This window comes from Zalophus californianus, chromosome 11 (genome assembly GCF_009762305.2).
Source record: "Zalophus californianus isolate mZalCal1 chromosome 11, mZalCal1.pri.v2, whole genome shotgun sequence".
In the NCBI taxonomy this organism is placed as follows: Eukaryota; Metazoa; Chordata; class Mammalia; order Carnivora; family Otariidae; genus Zalophus; species Zalophus californianus.
Window position 1 is genome coordinate 65,726,841 of NC_045605.1, and position 18,449 is coordinate 65,745,289.

An 18,449-nucleotide genomic window follows, 5' to 3' on the forward strand; every position below is an offset into this window, starting at 1 on the left:
CCCTGCCTCTGTCTCCCCAGCACCTCTCACCTGGAGTCACTGATGTGTCCACCTCTAGGCCTGAGCTCATTCTTGTGGGGATGACAGACAAAAGTGGGGGAGACGGATGATAAACACGTAAACATAGAATTAACTGCTAATTGGAGGAAACATTGTATGGGAAATAAATGGGACGGCCAAAGAGAACAAGGAACTAGAGGGAGGACGTATTTAGAAAGGATGTGGAGAGTAGGCTTTCTGAGGAAGTGACCTTTAAGCTGAGATCTGAAGGATATTGTAGAGCGATAAAAATGTACAGACAGCAGGATATTAAAAAAATGCCAGGGCCCTGAGGTGGGAAAGAAAATGTATTCCAGGAATGGAAAGGCAGTGCGGCCTAAGAACGTACAGCAAATGAGAAAGTGGCATGAAATGAGACCAGGGAGTCAGGCAAGAGACATACAAATGCCTACTTTTTTGGCTATGGTGAGGAAGCTGGAGGGGGACACGACTTAAATCAGGGTTGATATCATCTGGTTTATATTTTTTAAATGTATATTACAAAAAAAAAGAATACAAAATATAAACTAAAATATACATTTTTAAATATAAACTATTCTAACTGCGATGTGGAAAACAGATTGGAGAGGGGTCACGTGGAAGCAAGAGACTAAGTAGGAACAGCCATAGTCTTTCAGCTGAGAGGTGATGGTGGCTTGATCCGATGTCATGGCATTGAAGATGCATTTTGGATATAAAACAAGAAGATCAAGTGTTGTAGGTGAGGGAGACTCCATATATGGCTCCCCTGTTTCTGGCTTCAGAAACTGGGTGAATAATGGTGCCATTAACTGGGAGATATGGAGACAGCAAGGAGAGAAGCTTCAGAGATTGGGGGAGGAAATCCAGAGTTCAGACTTGGACATGTTAAGATTTATTTATTATTTGATGGGGGAGGGGCAGAGGAAGGGGGGGAAGGAGAGAGAATCTCAAGCAGACTCCCTGCTGAGTGCAGAGCCCCATGCAGACCTCGATGTGGGGCTCGATCTCACGACACTGAGATCATGACCTGAGCCAAAATCACGAGTTGGATGCTTAACCGACTGAGCCACCCACGTGCCTTAGACTTGGGCATGTTAAGTTAAGCTCTCCATTAGACATCCAAGTGGGTCAAGTAGGCAGTTGGATAAATGAGACTGTAACTCACCCAAGAGTTAAATAAATCAGAATTGTCAGCATACAGAGAATAGATAAGACGGGAGGGACACCTTCTTATCTGCTTTCCTTGGAGCTTTGCACAGGGCAAATATCTTTCATGCTGTCTTGAGGAAAGAGGTCAGGGGTGGGGGTCCCAGAAGACCCTTCTAATAGAAGTGAGAGCTCTTGGGTCCCTTCAGGGCCAGGACTATGCAAGAATAATGATTCAATTGGGGCAGGAGAATTTTCTCTTCTCCACTGGGACCAGGCTTTCCTAGGATTGTTCTAAATTCCATTGATTATTTTTTTGCTTTGCTCTGGAAACCACTACTTTTTATGTAAGCCCTTTCAGAAAGTGACAAATCATGGAAAAATTCTCTTGAATTTGGATTCAGCAAAAGCAGAGATGGCACATCTTGCTCTGTGGTGTGGAGGACATCCCGAGGATGCACCACAGGCAAAAGAGCTGGGAAGTGGATGCAGGTGGCCAAGTTGAGTCATCGCAATTCTTCACCCTTGAGAAACCCGTGCATAGCTTCATGCAATGTGGAGGGATGGTGGGGTGGGGTGGGGGGGACCCTCGGACGTATCTGATATCCTTGAATTGGAAAGGGAGGAGAAAATGTCATTTCTGTGGGACAGAAGGACATGGCGTGGTTCTCTAGCCTCCAGGAGGAGTGTTTCCTGCCTGGGGCTCTGGTCTCTCCGTATGGCTGAGCCCTCTGGGACAGAAGACTATGCCTGGACCTCAGGGACCCTCTAGTAGAGTTTCCTGTTGCCATCATTTTTTTTAAAAACAGATTTTATTTATTTATTTGACACACACAGAGAGAGCACAAGCAGGGTGAGTGGGAGAGGGAGACGCAGGCTCCCTTCTGAGCAGGGAGCCTGAAGTGGAACTCTGTCCCAGGACCCTGGGATCATGACCTGAGCCAAAGGCAGATGCTTAACCAACTGAGCCACCCAGGTGCCCCCTGCTGCCATCATTCTTAATTTTAGAGGTCACATTTGGGAAAGCTGAGGCCTTTCCCTGATGCCCACATGCAGAGTTTCCTGAGAGACCTCTTCAAGGGTGAAGTCTTTAACTCCTGCCCCTGCTCTTGCTCATAATTTCTTTGATTTATTTCTCCCTTTCTCTGTTTCTTATCCCTTCTCATATCTTTGTTTCCTGACTCTTCACCTCATAATGGAAGTCGTGTGCAGGGGGTGATAGAATGGCCATGGCTGTAGAATCCTGACAGTGGGAACACAAAGAAAGGAAGGACTAGAGAAGCTTCTGTGTGCCCTGACCCGAGAAGGAATTTCTTCAAGCCTCAAGGCTGCGATACTCAGTAATCAAGGAGGAGACGCAGGGTGGAGATGAACACTCTGGTGGGCAGGGAGAAGGGGAGCAGCTGTCTCCATGGGCACATATGCTAGAAGACAGTTTTTTGTTTTTAAAGATTTTATTTATTTATTTGAGAGAGACAGAGAGAGATGAGCACCAGCGTGGGCGGGGAGGGAGAGTAGACTCCCCCCTGAGCAGGGAGCCCGATGTGGCACTCGATCCCAGGACCCTGGGATCATGACCCAAGTGGAAGGCAGACGCTTAATGGACTGAGCCACCCAGGCGTCCCTAGAAGACAGTTTTCAAGGTGGTATGTTGAGACGACAAGATTATAATGCAGAAAGGTTAGTGGAAGCCATGTCGAAAGCACAAGCGTAAATTTGTCGAGATGATAGTCAAAGTGTGGCCCCCTGGGCCTTCTCTTCTCCCTTCAAGCCCCCAAAGCATCCTTTGCCAACCTCAGTATTTTCAGAATGTCCTCTCCATCTACTCTCCTGAGGCAGTGGTCAATCCACGGACATTCCATCAATTGCCAAGTGGTTCTCCCTAAGGTGGAACCCTGTCCCGTTTCTGAGGATAAGACAATGCAACTGGAGGCCAAGCAATGGCTGTGGAGAATTCAGTCACAGAGGTGCCCAGGAAGTGGTGGCACAGAGCTCTAGACAGTAACACCACACCTCCCCTTTCCTTTATTGTTCACCTCTTCTGAGATTTATGGAGTTAATACATCAACCCTGGACAAACACTCCATTGGCTTCTTCATCTTTCTCAGAGTAAAATCCAAAGTTTTTATCACAGACTTATGATCCTATCTGACTTGGTCTCCCACAACTTCTACTATACTCTGTCTTGCTCACTTTACTGAGCCATATTGGCCTTCTTGCTACTCACGCATGTCAGCACGCCATGCCTCAAGGTCTTCGCATTTGCTGTTCCCCTTGCTTGAAAAGCTCTTCTTTCAAAGACCTGCCTGGCTCACTCCCTCACTACCTTCAGGCCTCTGTTCAAATGCTACCTTCACAAAAAGACTTTCTGCAGGCATTCTACATAAATTAGACACCTTCCTCGTGTGCTGTCTCCATCCTCATACCATGCTTAATTTTTCTTCCTAGCTCTTGATCATCCTGTAAAATATTATACCTATCTGTTTCTTGTCTGTTTTTCTATCCTTGAATGTAATTTTTTTTTTGTTCACTGCTGCATTCCCAAAGCCTAAAATAGTGTCTGGAATGTGTAGAAATTCAATAAATATTTGTGGAGTGAGTGCATGAGTGACTAAATCTGATGAGAACAGAGGTTTTGGTGACTCTTCGGCATTGATATGTAATCTACAGAGTGACTGTTTGTTACACTTATCAACATTTTCTTTAAATTAGATCCATTTTCTCATAATCTTGTCTCATCAGTACAAGGGACCTCCTCAGTGTTGGGTCACGAGCCAATCTATTCCTGGAAGGATTGCAAGGAAGCAGGACGGGCCAGCAGGGTGATGCTCAAGTTGGATCCTTGGTGCCAGAGAAGAAGGCCACAGTACTGCCAGGGCCTCCACAGTCATCTCACACTTATTTGAATTTCCCAAGGAAGGAAGCCTGGGCCATGTCCTTCTCTGGATGAACCGGAGAGAAGGGCTGTATTAGTCAGGGTTTTCTAGAGGAAATAGAATCAAGAGGACACACACACACACACACACACACACACACACACACACACACACACACACACACAACCACATCAGTCTATCATCTACCTCTCTATCTACCTATCTATCATCTATCTATATCAGAAAGCTGGGTGAAGCATGCATAGGACCTGGGTAAGACCGGACAGGGGGAGTCAGCTGGGAGGAAAGAATGGGAGATGAGAGAGGTACAGATTTGAAGGAAGAGAAATTGATGGAATGTCCGTGGATTGACCACTGCCTCAGGAGAGTAGATGGAGAGGACATTCTGAAAATACTGAGGTTGGCAAAGGATGCTTTGGGGGCTTGAAGGGAGAAGAGAAGGGCGGTTTGTTGGCTAGAAAAGTGGGGACACCTTGGGGTTGAATGAGGGTCTTCAGGAAGGCTCCCTGGTAAATGGAGATCATGACTCTGCAGGGGGACCAAACTTCTGTAAGTGACCCTCCTGCAATCCTCACTGACAAAGGTCTGGGGATCAGGGAAGAGGGGACTGGAAGTCAGGGAAGCCAGAAGATGCATGACTGACCTGCACTGGGAGAACTGGGAGAGGTCCAGAGCCTGGAGGTCATCCGGAGGCTCAGGGGCAGGCTGGGTAGAAATAAGAGGTAGGGCTGGAAGCTGTGCTCTGGAAGGGGGGCTCCAGAGCTGGTGGAGATGACAGGTTTCCTCATGGTGACTGTGTCCTCTGGCCCCGTGTGTGCTCTTTCCTGAGCTAAAACACCCCTGCCTCTGACATATCCTGGCAGGGGCAACTCCATGCTCCCCTTCTTTCCTGAACTCTCAAGTGGAGACAATCATCTCCTTCTCTGTGCTCCCAGCCGCCTGGACTTGCCTCCTCATGGCACTTTTCAGGCTGGATCGAAGATGACCTTGTCTGTTTCCCACTCCCATTCCTCACGCCCCCCAGCCACAAGATTTGTGACTTCTAGGGGGGACAGGCTTGAGTCTTGCTCATCTGTGGGGCTTCTTAGCCTGCACAGCTGGTCCCCCGCAGCCCCTTGTAGGTGTTAAATAACTGTGTCCCGAAGTCCCTTGACCGTGGGTTTATGAGGGCACCCAGTCGAGGCCTGGGGCTACAGGGGACCGGACCAGACCGACTGACGGAGAGGGGAGAGGCCGTGTGGGGGCTGGGTGTCTCTTCTCTGTCGCCTTCTGCTTCCCCTTTTCTTTCTTTCCTGCCTTCCTGGTTCGGCTCTTCCACTCTCTGTTCTAGGGAAGGCTGAGAGAAAGAGCTAGATCAGACTGTGGCCTAAGACGTGCCCAAGCAGTCCCGACGCCCAGCGCCGCGGCACGTTCAAGCCGGACCCGCAGGCGGGAGGCTCAGCCAGGCGGCGGCGGCGAGCGGCCCGAGGGCCGGCAGGGGGCGCCTCCACCCCAGGAGGTCCAGGACTGTGCTCGGAGACCTCAGGGTCACAGATGGGAGCGGACCCCAGAGGGCAAAGAAGCCACCTAGGGTCAGCTCACAGGATGAGAAGAACCCCCCCCCCCCCCACGCCGCGGGCTTGCGCTGCCACTCCGCGGCTGCGTGATCTAGTGCCACTCACAATCTTGTCACATTCATAAAATGGGGATAACAATAGGTTGATTAAATGTGAAAATGTTCTGAAAGTGGTTTTTCATATCTGTCCCTGATCGAGCCTGAGCTGTCCCTAGGACTTAAATTTCCTGATTTCCAGCCTAGTACATTTTGCACCCATTTAATGTGTTTGGCTGAGCTAAGGAGACAGCTTCTACTTGGGGTGGGCTACTGTTCTGAGGACGGTAAATTCCCAATTAACCCCTGTAAATGCTGTTGACTTGACTCCTGCCAGAACTTTGTATTACATGGTGGGGGTGCAGTAGAGAGGGGATTGTAGGCAGCAAAAAAGAGTGAAAAGTTACTTCCCCAAACCTTATTGAGTCCATTATTTATTCAACAAATATTTATTGAGCATCTATTATGTGTCAGGCTCTGTTCCAGGCACTGGGGAATACCGTGTTGAGACAGATGCCAAGTTCTGGCTCTTATGGAAATTCTGGATCTCTTTTCACCTTTGAAGTTTTGATTTATCCTGCCTTAGATTAGTTTCGGGCTCCTCTAAACCAGGGGGCCAGTAGGCTCTTCCCCTCTACCCAAAATCCCAGTCCCTGGCCTCTTTAATGACAGCCTGGGAGGAGCTCTGTGCCTGGTGCAAAAGGCCAGGCTCGGCAGGAGAAATACTTGCCCCCCACCTCTCCTGAAGCTTCCTCAGAAATTGCACCCCTATAAGGGTGGTGTGGTCTGGGCTTTGTCAGGCATGGGCTGCCCTCAGAGTCTGGCTGGACTCACTCAGAACAAAATGTAGGTGAGCTTTGGACTGGTTCTCCGCCCATCCTCTACTTCACACACAGAGAATTCCCTCACTCAGATTCCCTAGCCTCAGCATTAGGTGCAAGCTTGCGCCTTCCTGAAGTTTCCCATTTGCTGGTTCCCGCTGACTCTGTCCAAGTTTCTAATCCCTAGGCTCCTGCTTTCTCTCTAAGCTCAGGAGCGCAGGTCTAGAGCCCCTGAGAAATGAAGCTGATGGCTGATAATCTTCAGGCTTCCCAAACGGCTTTGTGGGGAGGGAGGCCACCTGGGTCCCAGGATGGCACAAGGAGGCCTGGAGTTTTGTTCTGCTCCTCCTACTTGTTTGCTGTGTGATGTAGGGCAAGTCACTTTCCATCTCTTGGCTCAGGTTACTTGTTTGTTCATCTATCCACTTATCCATTCAACAAGTCTTTTGACTATTATCTATCTGTTTGGATGGTTGGCCAAATTCTCAGCCCCTTCAGGATGGCATTTAAGACCCTCCACAGTGTGAGCCATCTGGAAGGAAGCTGAACGCTTCCTGCACTGCTCTTATTCTGCCCTGACTTCCCAGTCCTTCACCTACCACACCTGGAGCTGCAGCTGGTCTCCTGGGCCAGGGAGGCTGGCAGGGGCACACTCAGGGCACCTGAGTATGGAGAAGCTCTGTCTTTACCAGAATTTCCTGGAAATTCTGGCTGTCTGCTGCTAAAAGACCCAAGTGTTTTTGGAAGAAGCTCTCCCAGTCCCTGAGCTCAGGACTAAACTTTGGGGTAGTGAAGCAGGTACAGAGAAGGAGATTATGAAAACCAGGGAGGGCCAGCTGACCTGGAAAGGCTCTGTGGGGTAGGCCTCTGGGTAGATAGCCCAGGGAAGAGGAGGAAAGATAGAAGGACAATGAATTCTGTAGACATGGGGACTTGACCCCTGGAAGTGGTTATGGGCAGGTTGTCTTGGCCCAGAAATGGGGACTTGAGTTTGTTGCTGCCTTAGGAGCCAGACTTTAGGGGGGAACACAACCTGGACATACTGAGCACATGTTTGGTTCCATCACTTGACGACAGCGTTCAGCCCAGCCTGGCTCAACAGCTGTCTGGCTGGCTGGATTCCAGGACTGGAGCAGGAGCTTTGGGGAAGAGACGTTCTTTTCCCACTGGCCTATGATCTGGGAAGATGAAGGCCTGAAGTGGCTAGTAGTCATTCTCCCTTAGATGTGAAATCTGAGATTGAAGTCAGCAAGGAGGAGAGCAGAGCAGAGGCGGAGGAGACTGGATAATGCCATCATTTGAGCCCCATGAGATGCTTTGCTTGAAGTTAGCCATCCTTGGGACTTTTCAGTTTCATGGGCCCTTTTTTGTGCTTGAGTCAGTTAGAAATGTGTGTGTGTGTGTGTGTGTGTGTGTGTGTTTAATTATTTACAACAAAAGAGTCTTATCCTATATAGAACCTGTGATAAAATTTGTCTTCAGAAAGAACGATGTGATTAGGGAAGGTTCCTCAAGAGATCATGAGAACTCCATTCCACGGTGACTCAGTGGCACCCATCTGCTGAGGACTGCTGTCTTGTGCAGGGTCTAGTGGAGCCCCGCTAATCTAGAGACTGGCAGCCAGGGAGGGGGTGCTCAGGAGAGCTGCTTTATGGCTTCAAGTGAGGCATGCCCAGAGCCAGCCCACTTGGACACCATTGTACCTGCCTTGAGCCATATGTATCTGTGACCAGGAAGAGGTGGGGCTGATTACTGTCCACCTCTGCAGCCCAAGGCAAGTCTGCTCACAAAGTCTAGGGCAAAGGAAATTATTAAACACCAAGACTTGGACTTAATCTGCTGGCAAGAGCACCTGGGAAGAGGGTTTGTGCTTCCGAAGGTCCTACTAAGAAGCAAAGACTGGGAAAGAAAGCCTGTGGCCTTCTGATGCCCTTCATCACAGCAGTCATGAAATTAACACTCCCTCTTCTGACAACCCTTCCCAAAATGGACTTCTGGGTCTCAGCCTGGAAAGGTGGGGACTAGACAAGGAGCCAGGGCCTCTGGCCTTCAGAGGTCTCCAAATGGATGGCAGTCTAGAATGGGCTAGAACTGATTACCAGTATGGGTTATATGGAATTTGTACTTTGCTGGATTTGCGCACACAGAGTAACTGAAATTACCGCAGTAGTCTACGGTAGTTCTCATTTCAGATGAGCTCTGTTGTCCTCAACAAAGTTTTTGCTGCTTGCATAAATTATCTTCAACTTTTATATGTTCCAATATTCATAGAACTTTTATGTAATTATACCTTGATATCTTAAAACTGGTACTTTATGTATCAGTTGATGGATGATGATTCTGTGCTTTCTCTTGGTGGCTATTTGCTACCTGTTGCTGCTAGGGGATAAAAGGCCAGATGATGGGGTGGACGTACAGGAAGTGCTCATGGTGGAGCTGGCCCCTTTTCCCTCGGTGTGCCAAGGGGACCGGCAAATCCTCTGGATACCTGAGTCCTGGAGCTTGCTTGTTGATTTCAGACTGCTGGACAGAGTGGGTGCTTTCATCTTCCCTCTCTTTTCCTGTGGTCGTTGCATCTGCGGGGTGGGGAAGGGGTTCCGAGGCTGGTGGTTCTAGGGGATGGTAAGAGGGGGTCTTCTGGCCGGGGATGGTAGAGAGTTTCCCTATGCTCCAGTAGTGGAGAAGCTGAAGGCAGAGGGGAGTGGCAGAATCACGGAATAGGAGACCTCTCCAGGCCCCATGGAGCACCAGGGGAATGCCATGAAGTTCTTCACCTCTAGGACCCAGGGCAGGCATGATGTCTGCACAATAGGGATGGTATCTTTGCACATATAAGACCATATATTTCATAACCCCTTTCGTCACTGTTATTCTGTGGAGACCCAGCCACAAAGATCATCACTAGAGGGCAGGAGAGACTTCTTTAGCAAAACAAAAGGCTTCCAACCCAGGCCACGGCTCTCCCATAGTCTGGGGCTATGCTGCCTTATCTTTCCATGTCACAGCACACATAGATGAGAGTATGTGTACGGCACCCTGGGGTAAACTGAAGGGGACATGTGTACAGGGCTTAGTGAATGCATAACGTTTCTTCATGTTAGGTAATTATAGTTAGATACAAAGTAAAGGAAAATATTAACATTGAATTTGTATTAAATCCTAAACAAAATAATTTCAAATATTTTATTGTTAAGCATGAACTTCCTTGCATTAACATAGCTTTTTAAAAAAAAAAAAAAAAGATTTTATTTATTTGCCAGAGAGAGAGAGAGAGCACAAGCAGGGGGAGCGGCAGGCAGAGGGAGAAGCAGGCTCCCCGCTGAGGAGGGAGCCCGATGTGGGGCTTGATCCCAGGACCCTGGGATTATGACCTGAGCCGAAGGCAGACGCTTAACCAACTGAGCCACCCAGGCATCCCTAACATAGCTTTTTATATCTAATTTCAGACTGAAATGGCAACATGAAATTTTTTGATGAGGATTTTTAATGATTTCTTCAAATTCTTGGTAATCATCACTGACAGAAAATTTCATTAGTACAAGTTGGTGATAAAAAATTTAAAAAAAAACCTCTATAACCACTCAGATATATTGAAGATAATATATTTAAAGAATATAAGCTTCTTTTTTTTTTCCATTGGCACATGAGGTGTTGAAGTCTCTTGTGATAAGGCGCTGGATTTAGCATTCACCAATACTTTTTTTTTTAAAGGATTTTATTTATTTGAGAGAGAGAGAGAATGAGTAAGGTGGGGGGGGAGGAGCAGAGGGAGAGGGAGAAGCAGACTCCCCATTGACCGTGGAGCCTGATGTGGGGCTCAACCTCAGGACCCAGAGATCATGACCTGAGCCAAAATCAAGAGTCTGCTGCTTAACCGACTGCACCACCCAAGTGCCCCTCCATCAGACCTTTTTGATTTGAGTATACTGAAATAATGATGAAGCATACACATGGATTTTTAGAACAGTCACCCTGTAGCCAGCTTAGTTTTTTTTTTTTTTAATTTTTTTTAAAGAGAAGAGGGAGGTGGGGAAAGGGGCAGAGGGAGAGGGAAAGAATCCCAGTCAGGCTCCATGCTCAGCGTGGAACCGGACATGGGGCTTGATCTCCCGACCCCAAGATCATGACCTGAGCCACCCAAGCACCCCACAGCCAGCTTAGTTTTGACTCAAAAAGCCCAGGTGCTACAAAAGATAGAAACTGCACACGTACATAGAGTGACCATTGTCCTGATTTGTCCGGAAGGTTCTGACTTATGCCTTATGACATGACATGACTATTCAAGCACCTCTCACTCAAAAAAAAAAAAAAAAGTGCATCAGTTTGGTGTTGACACATAACATGGATGAACCTCAAAAACATTGTCCTGAGTGAAAGAAGCCAGACACAAAAAGTACATGCTGTATGATTGATTCATTTATTTGAAATTCTAGAACAGACACAACTAATTTGTAGTGATGGAAAGCAGATGAGTAGTTGTCTGGGGCAGTGGAGGGGGCTTGAGGGATGACTACAAAGGGATACACGGGAACTTCTGGGGGGTCATGGCAAGGCTTTGTATCTTGGTTGTAGCAGTGGTTACACTGGTAGATATTAAAATGGGTACATTTTACTCTATGTAAATTATACCTCATTCAAATTGACTTGAAGAGAAAAAACTGTACCGATTTGGACAATCATATGGTTCTGTACATATGTGTGAAGAGAGAGATTCAGGCTGCCATCGGATGCTGTGCCCCCCAGGAGCTCCTCTCCTTGCCCTGCTTTACCCCTCTTGGCCCATGCTCTGCACTCCCTGGGCATTGCAGCCGGCTGCTGAAGGACATGCCCCGGTGGTGGAGGCCTCCCTCACCGCTTGGGGGAAGATCATTGCCCTTGCTGCCAGAGGGGCCACCCTCTAAGGAGCTGTAGGTGAGGCTCTCCCCAGGAGTCACCAGCCCATGTGCTCCAGCTGCCCACTTACCAGAGAGTGGAAGGCCTCACCACACCACCTTGCTGCAAACCGGTGACCCATTGGAGGCACACCCTCTGGCCTTGGGAGGGTTCTTATGCCTGTCCCTCCGGCTTACTCATGAGGTTGGAGTCAGAAAGGGGCAAGATCTTACGTAACGGAAATGAATAAACACCCACTCCCTGGTCCCAGCCAACTGTAGGAGGAATAAGGAGAGGGAGAGGGGAAATGAGGTGGGGAGGAAGGGGGAGGGGGAAAGAAGGGCGAGCAGTCAGATCCAGGGGTCGTAAATTTCTTTCTTTCTTTTTTTAAAGATCTTATTTATTTATTTGCGAGAGAGAGCATGAGAGAGACAGAGAGAGCACATGAGAAGGGGGAGGGTCAGAGGGAGAAGGAGACTCCACGCTGAGCAGGGAGCCCGATGCGGGACTCGATCCAGCGACTCCAGGATCATGACCTGAGCCGGAGGCCGTCGCTTAACCAACTGAGCCACCCAGGCGCCCCGGGGGTCGTAAATTTCTTTTCAGGACTTTGGTCTGTAGCAGGTGTTGGCACACCTTTCTGCAAAGGGCCAGAGAGGAACTATTTTAGGCTTTTGGGTCTTCCCTCTCTGTTGCAGCTACTGAACTCTGCACGGTAGCCTGAAAGCAGCCGCCAACCATACAGGTGAATGAAGGGGCTTGTATTCCAATACAGCATTATTTATGGATGCTGGAACTTGAATTCATGTAATTCTCATGTGTCACAAAATATAATTCTTCTTTTGGCTTTTTTCCCTAACCACTTAAAAATGTACAAACCGTTCTTAGCTCACAGGCCTGCAAAACAAGAGGTGGGCTGGGCTTGGCTGGCCGGGCAGGGCTTTGCCAGCTGGTCCAGAGACCCTAGCTGTTGGGGGCGGGACTTGGGGAAAGGGATGACCCTTGGATTTCTGAGTTTCAACGTGATTAAAGAAGCCAGGCCCTTTGGCTTTACTGAGATGTTCTTAGTTTCTTTTCTTCTTCTTCTTCTTCTTTTTTTTTTTTTAAGATTTTACTTATTTGACAGAGGGAAACACAGCGAGAGAGGGAACACAAGCAGGGGCAGAGGGAGAGGGAGAAGCAGGCTTCCCGCCGAGCAGGGAGCCCCATGCGGGGCTCGATCCCAGGACCCTGGGATCATGACCTGGGCCGAAGGCAGATGCCTAACGACTGAGCCACCCAGGCGCCCCATGTTCTTAGTTTCTATTTGTTTTTTGCATGGAACCCAGACGTTCTCCCAGTCCCTGAAGGGGCTAATGTATTTTAGCTTTCTGAGTACAAGCCCCATCCATAATATACAAATGTATTATTTGACTTTCAGTCATCTGAATTTAACTTTTAAAAAAAGGTTTTGGAAATCCTGCAGCATGACATCAGATAAAATAATGAATGAAGGCCATACATTGATATAAAAATGTGGTAAGAACCAAAGGTTATGAGTAATCAAATTCTATGTTTTGAGGTCTATAAAAAGGTGTGTGTGAAGTGACTACCTGAATAAAGTCCAGGGTGGGAGCCCCTTCAGATCCCATTGTAGAGCGCTCACTTGACCCTGGGTGGAGTCCATTGCAGCCACTCCCGTGGCACCCAGGGTAGGCAGGCCGGGTGAGCAGCAACCCCCATGGGAAGGGCTGAGGAAGCCTCTTTCGAGGCACGTGTGAGGCTTAGCTCCTGCAAACCTGTGGCTCGCACTGTGTTCACAGTTATCCACACTCAACTCTGCCTCTTGCCTCCTGTCTCCTCCCTCCTGGGCCCATGTCTCACCCTCCTCTGCACCCCTGCATCCTCTCCTGATTCCCTCTTCTTCCTCCTTGTCACCGTGCGCAGTCTTGTTGGTTTTACTCCTGGGGGTTTTTGCTGAAATCCGGAATCAGTACCTCAGGATGAGGTTGTTGCAGAGCTTTTGGCCCTCCCGCCCCGGACACTTGGAGGACTCTCCTGGGCCCACTGTTTGTGAAATGAACGGGAGGAAATGGCAGTTTAGCTCAGGGAATAGTGAAGATGGATAGTCTCCCTGGTTCCCTTTACTTGCTCCCCTGTTGGAAGGCAGCCTTCAGGGTGGCTACCCTGATTTCTTCTCTGCTCCCTTCCCTCACTCCCTCTGCCCTTCCCACTCAGTAGGTGTCTTCTTTGTGTGGTCAACAGATTGTTACTGTGGGTTCTTAGGCTTGCCTCCCACTGGGGGCTGGGCTGGGCTGTGTGTGTCCCTCCAGGACCTAGAACAGGGCCAGGCTCAGAGTGGGCCTTGATAATGTCTGTTGGCCAGAATGGAAGCTGCATCTCACTAGTGGGACGTGCTGTCTGGCTGGAAACTGGGAGCTCTAGCCCACCACCCCTGCTGCTATGTCCTCAAGGGCCCTTGGCCACTGAGGATGCCTGCAGGTCATTGTGTTCCATAACACTCTTTGGTGTTTACCAACAAGACATTCAGGAGTGGGGAGGCCTGGGGACCAAGGAGGGAGCCCTATCACAGCACAGGGTGGAGAGGGATGGAGACAGGGTCAGGAACAAGGTTAGAATTACAGAAAGGGACTTTGGCAGGAACGCTGACACGGGATAGGGACAGAGAGAGCAGGAAGCAGAGTGAAGGGGGAGTGTGATCTGTGCCCCAGCCTGGGCCCTGGGTTTCCTGCTGAGGACCTGCCCTACGGGGGAGAGAAGCTAGCTGCCTCTCCTGGGAAAACATGTCAGCAGTGGGGGTGTGGGAGCTCCTTCAGCATCCCTGGGGCCTAGTTATGGAGGCCCAGAGACCCGGGCTTTCACCTCCTCTGGGGCCTGAGCAGAGAGAGAGTTCAACCCCCAGGTTTCTTCTGCTGGGGGCTCCAGAGGATAACTGCGGTGGGAAAGGGCAATTTTGGGGGGCAGGAAGGGGACTTCTCTAAGGCCCAGTATTTAATGGATTGAGTGAGGCACCTGTGAGGCCTTGGGAAGTTGATGGTGGAGCCACACAGCATGGTCCTCCGTGGCACTGGCCCGAGTTGTTGCCGCTACTCTGCTCTTTAACATGTTTGTTCCTTCCTTGACAAGGGACGTGAAAAAGAGATCTTCTAGCATCAGATCTGTGTCAAGTGCGGATAGAAAGCTCAAAGCCTAGAAAGTGGAGGGGGATGGGTGAGAAAGCAGCTGACTCGTCAGGTGACATACACTTTAAGACGGAACTGTACAAAATGATGGGGGGGTGTCCAATTCTGCCTGGAGGTGGGGCTCTTGAGGACACTTGCCTAGAGCAACTGGCGCTTTGCTAGATGCACAGTGGGGGGGGGGCAGGAAGATGGTAATTTCAAGTAGAGGAAACAACATTTGCAAAGGCGTGGAGGTGAGAGAGGGTTCTGGTCCCTTCCTTTGGGCAGGAAGCTTTGACTCCAGTGCTTGGGAAGGTAACCCAACCTGGACTCCCTCCCAACACACACACACACACACACACACACACACACACGCACGCACGCACGCACGCACGCACACGCACCTCTGCTTAAGAACTCCCGAGGGGCCCACCATGTGAGGTATGGTCAGCATTGTTGGGGGGCCTGAAAGTGTTAAATACTACGGCTTTCCACTAGATCCTCCGGGAAAGGAAACTGTTGGCTGTCATGACCTAGACATGCACTCCACTATTCCAGTCTAGGGGGACTCTGCACTCCCCCCTCTCCCACAACTCCTCCACCCCAACTGCAGCCTTTAGAGCAAGGCTTGGAGTATGAGAGAGAAGCTCAAAACAAGGCTCTCAGGTATGCCATCATGGTAATGGCTGTCACCAGTATTCAACTGTGGTTGTCTCTTGGGTACAGATCAGTCTGAAGGAATGTGGGGCCGGCTCCCACTTCACACCTGTGTCTGCTCTGGACTCCAAGCTTCTAGAATGGCAGCATAATCACCAGCATCACCCCTGTGCATTCTGGCCACAGCTCTGGTGTTGGAGGAGCTTAATAGCATCCAGACTTGACTTCTGTTCTAGGAACGGATGGTTTGGGGGGATGTTGGCTCCCATATTGGCAGAATGGAGATTGCACTTGTTGAAGTTTGCACTGTTTTGAAGGATTTTAAGAGCTGACAATTCTCCTAGCATTCTTGCCCTGGGCTTCTCAAAATGGGATACGTAAGGCTGTGCCAAGGATGAGCAATGTTAAAATAAATATGGACCATCTTCCGAAAGCATCACTTTGATGTGAATTACTTGTGGGGAATACCACAGTCACCCATGTTTATGTTAAAACAAATATACATATAGGAATAGAACCCAAATTCATGTCAATGTTTAAATGAATAGGGAGACCAGCCAGAAATCTCCAGTCAGAGGCTTAGGCAGGCTATCCTCCCAGACCCTTGGAATCTGCATTTCTTCCTCTGCTCCTAGTACTGTCACTCTCTCCACATTTTGCACGTGAAGAAATAGGTCCAGTGACCCGCTTAAGTGACACCACAGAATAAGAGGAGGGGGTCGGACTAGAATCCATGTCACTGGACTCCACATGCCGTGTGTTGTCCTCTACACAATCATGAATCTAAAGTTTCATGTTTTAGTGGTTTGGTTTCAGGCGGGCCACGGAAATAACCAAATCCCACCTGTCAAAGTCATCTTTGAGCACCATGGGAGGCCGAGTGGGGCGGTACGAAGAATCAGGGACTGAAAGTTGGGAGACTATAGATTTTATCCCCAAGCATTTCCTTCAATAATTAGGCTCTGGGACTTTAGGCAAATTGTTTAACTCCCCTGTGCTTTACCTTTGCTGTCCGTAAAACGTGGTTGTTGCACAAATATTTTCCAACAAGCTGGCCTTTTTATGAAGTGGGGTCACAGCTGGCCTTCCCAGAACCTCTAGAGCTGTGCTTGGCTATTCCTGGCCACGAGTCCCTGAGGAAGGGGCAGTTGGAGCTCAGCTGGCCACCTCTGCATGGCAATGACCAAGGATGATGACAAATGGGGCTTGGACAGGGTCTGGAAAAGCAGCCTTTTACAAGTTGCCCCTCATCTTGTTTGAGGAGTATCTGGCTACAAGGTGGAGGTCAGGGCCACTCAAGCTGTTCCCGTAAGGGTGTTTGTGGGGAGGATACACCGGGCAGTCTCACGGCCCGGGACAGGATGAACGGCCTGCTCCTGGACTGAGGCTGAAACCCAAAACCGTCCCCATTTCCCGGGGCCCACAGCATCTTTCATCTCTGCTGCTTCCTTCTCCTCTCATCTTGACCGCCTTCTGCTTGCACATGGCCAAGCCAGCTGCCTGCCTGGCCAGAGAGAGAGCACGAGAAAGAGAGAGCACGAGAGAGAGAGAGCGAGAGAGCGAGAGAGAGCGCTATGAGTTTGGCTGGCTGCTGAGCCGGGGAGGTTGAGAGGAGTCTCACCACTTAGCACGTGTATTTTACTTACCTCCCCGGCTTTCAGGACAGTGCCTCAGCTTTACTTCCCCTGTGCCCCTCTATCTTTTATTCTTAAGTCTCTCTGGATTAATTTCTGCAGAGACTAAGCCATTTATTGCCCACTAAGCCATTTAGTTTCCTGGCAATGCAGGATTAGGGAGGGGCTCTGGAGGAGTCAAGCCTTCCTTGCAAAGACTTTCTCCCTATCCTCCTGTTTTCAGCCTTATTTCTCACCTTTGCTCAAAGTCACGAGCCTTTTGGTGCTTTGGTGATTGGAACCAGCCTGCCTCTTGTTGGGAGCCCCCTCCTTTTGTGGGCTCTTTGGTTCTGGCTTTTTCTGCTTTGCTAAGTTAGTTACCATTATCCAGTTTCTTACCTCTTCCAGGGATTTATGAACTTCTCTTGAACCTCTGTCACCTTCACGTCACTCACATTATTCTTGTGGGCTCATTCTTTTGTATTTCATCATATTGACTTTAGTGAGTGTTGGGAGAGGATGAAGATACACCTGTGTTATTTTTAAATTTTTTATTAATTTATTTTTTAAAGATTTTATTATTTTTTTTAAAGTAATCTCTACCTCAACGTGGGGCTCGAACTCACAAACCTGAGATCGAGAGTTGCATGCTTTACCGACTGAGCCCACCGGGTGCCCCAGATACACCTGTGTTTAAACTTCCATGCTTAACTGGAAGTCCCAGTCACCATTCAACTCATCCTCTCATCTCCATCAGTTCTTTGAGACTCTTCTTGTCAAGATACATTATTTTCATGTCACCAAATCTAATGATCACTTCACTGTCCTCACAATACTGTCTCTCAGCAGGATTCCTCATCCTTGATCACAGTCTTCGCCAGTAACTTGCTTCTTTCTCCTTTATGGTAACCCGTTCTTCTGATTTGTCCACTTCATCTGTTGGCGACTTTCATTCTCTTTTGCTAATTCCTGGAATTCCTGTGGGCTCCTTTCTTGGACCTCTTCTCTTCTTTCTCTATACACCCCAGTTGATCTGAACTAGTCCTGTGGCCTTAACTACCTCCTAAATGCCTATGACCCCCATATACCCAGGCCTGATATTTTCCCTGGATTCCAACTTACTGGATATCTCCATTTGGAAACCTAACAGGCATCTCGAACTTAACACCGGTAAACCAGAACTCTTGATTTTTCCCCTGAACCTCTTCCTTCTTAGTTTTCTCCATCAAAGCAAATGACATGCTCATACATCCAGTTGTTCCAGACCAAACCAAAGATCGTGTTTCTTTCTGCTCTTTCCTTCTCTGCTCCCATTTACTGTATCAGCAAAGCTCTGTCAGTCTCCATAGTGTACTATCGTGTCCACTTCTTTCCAACTCCACTGCTGACTACCCCAGTCAAGGCTACCATCATGTCTCGCTTAGACAATGCCAATTACCTCCTGATTGATTTCCCTGCTTCCACCATTGCTCCCCACATCCCATGATCCACCTTCCACATGGTAGCCAAAGTGATCCCGTTAAAAATGTGTATCAGGCATTTACCAATTTACCAGTTCATCTAAAACAGCAGTCAGGAAACTAAAGCCCCCTGACTAAATCTGGCCTGCTACCTGATTTTATGTTAACTATAAGCCAAGAATGGTGTTTACATCTTGAAAAAAAAAAAAC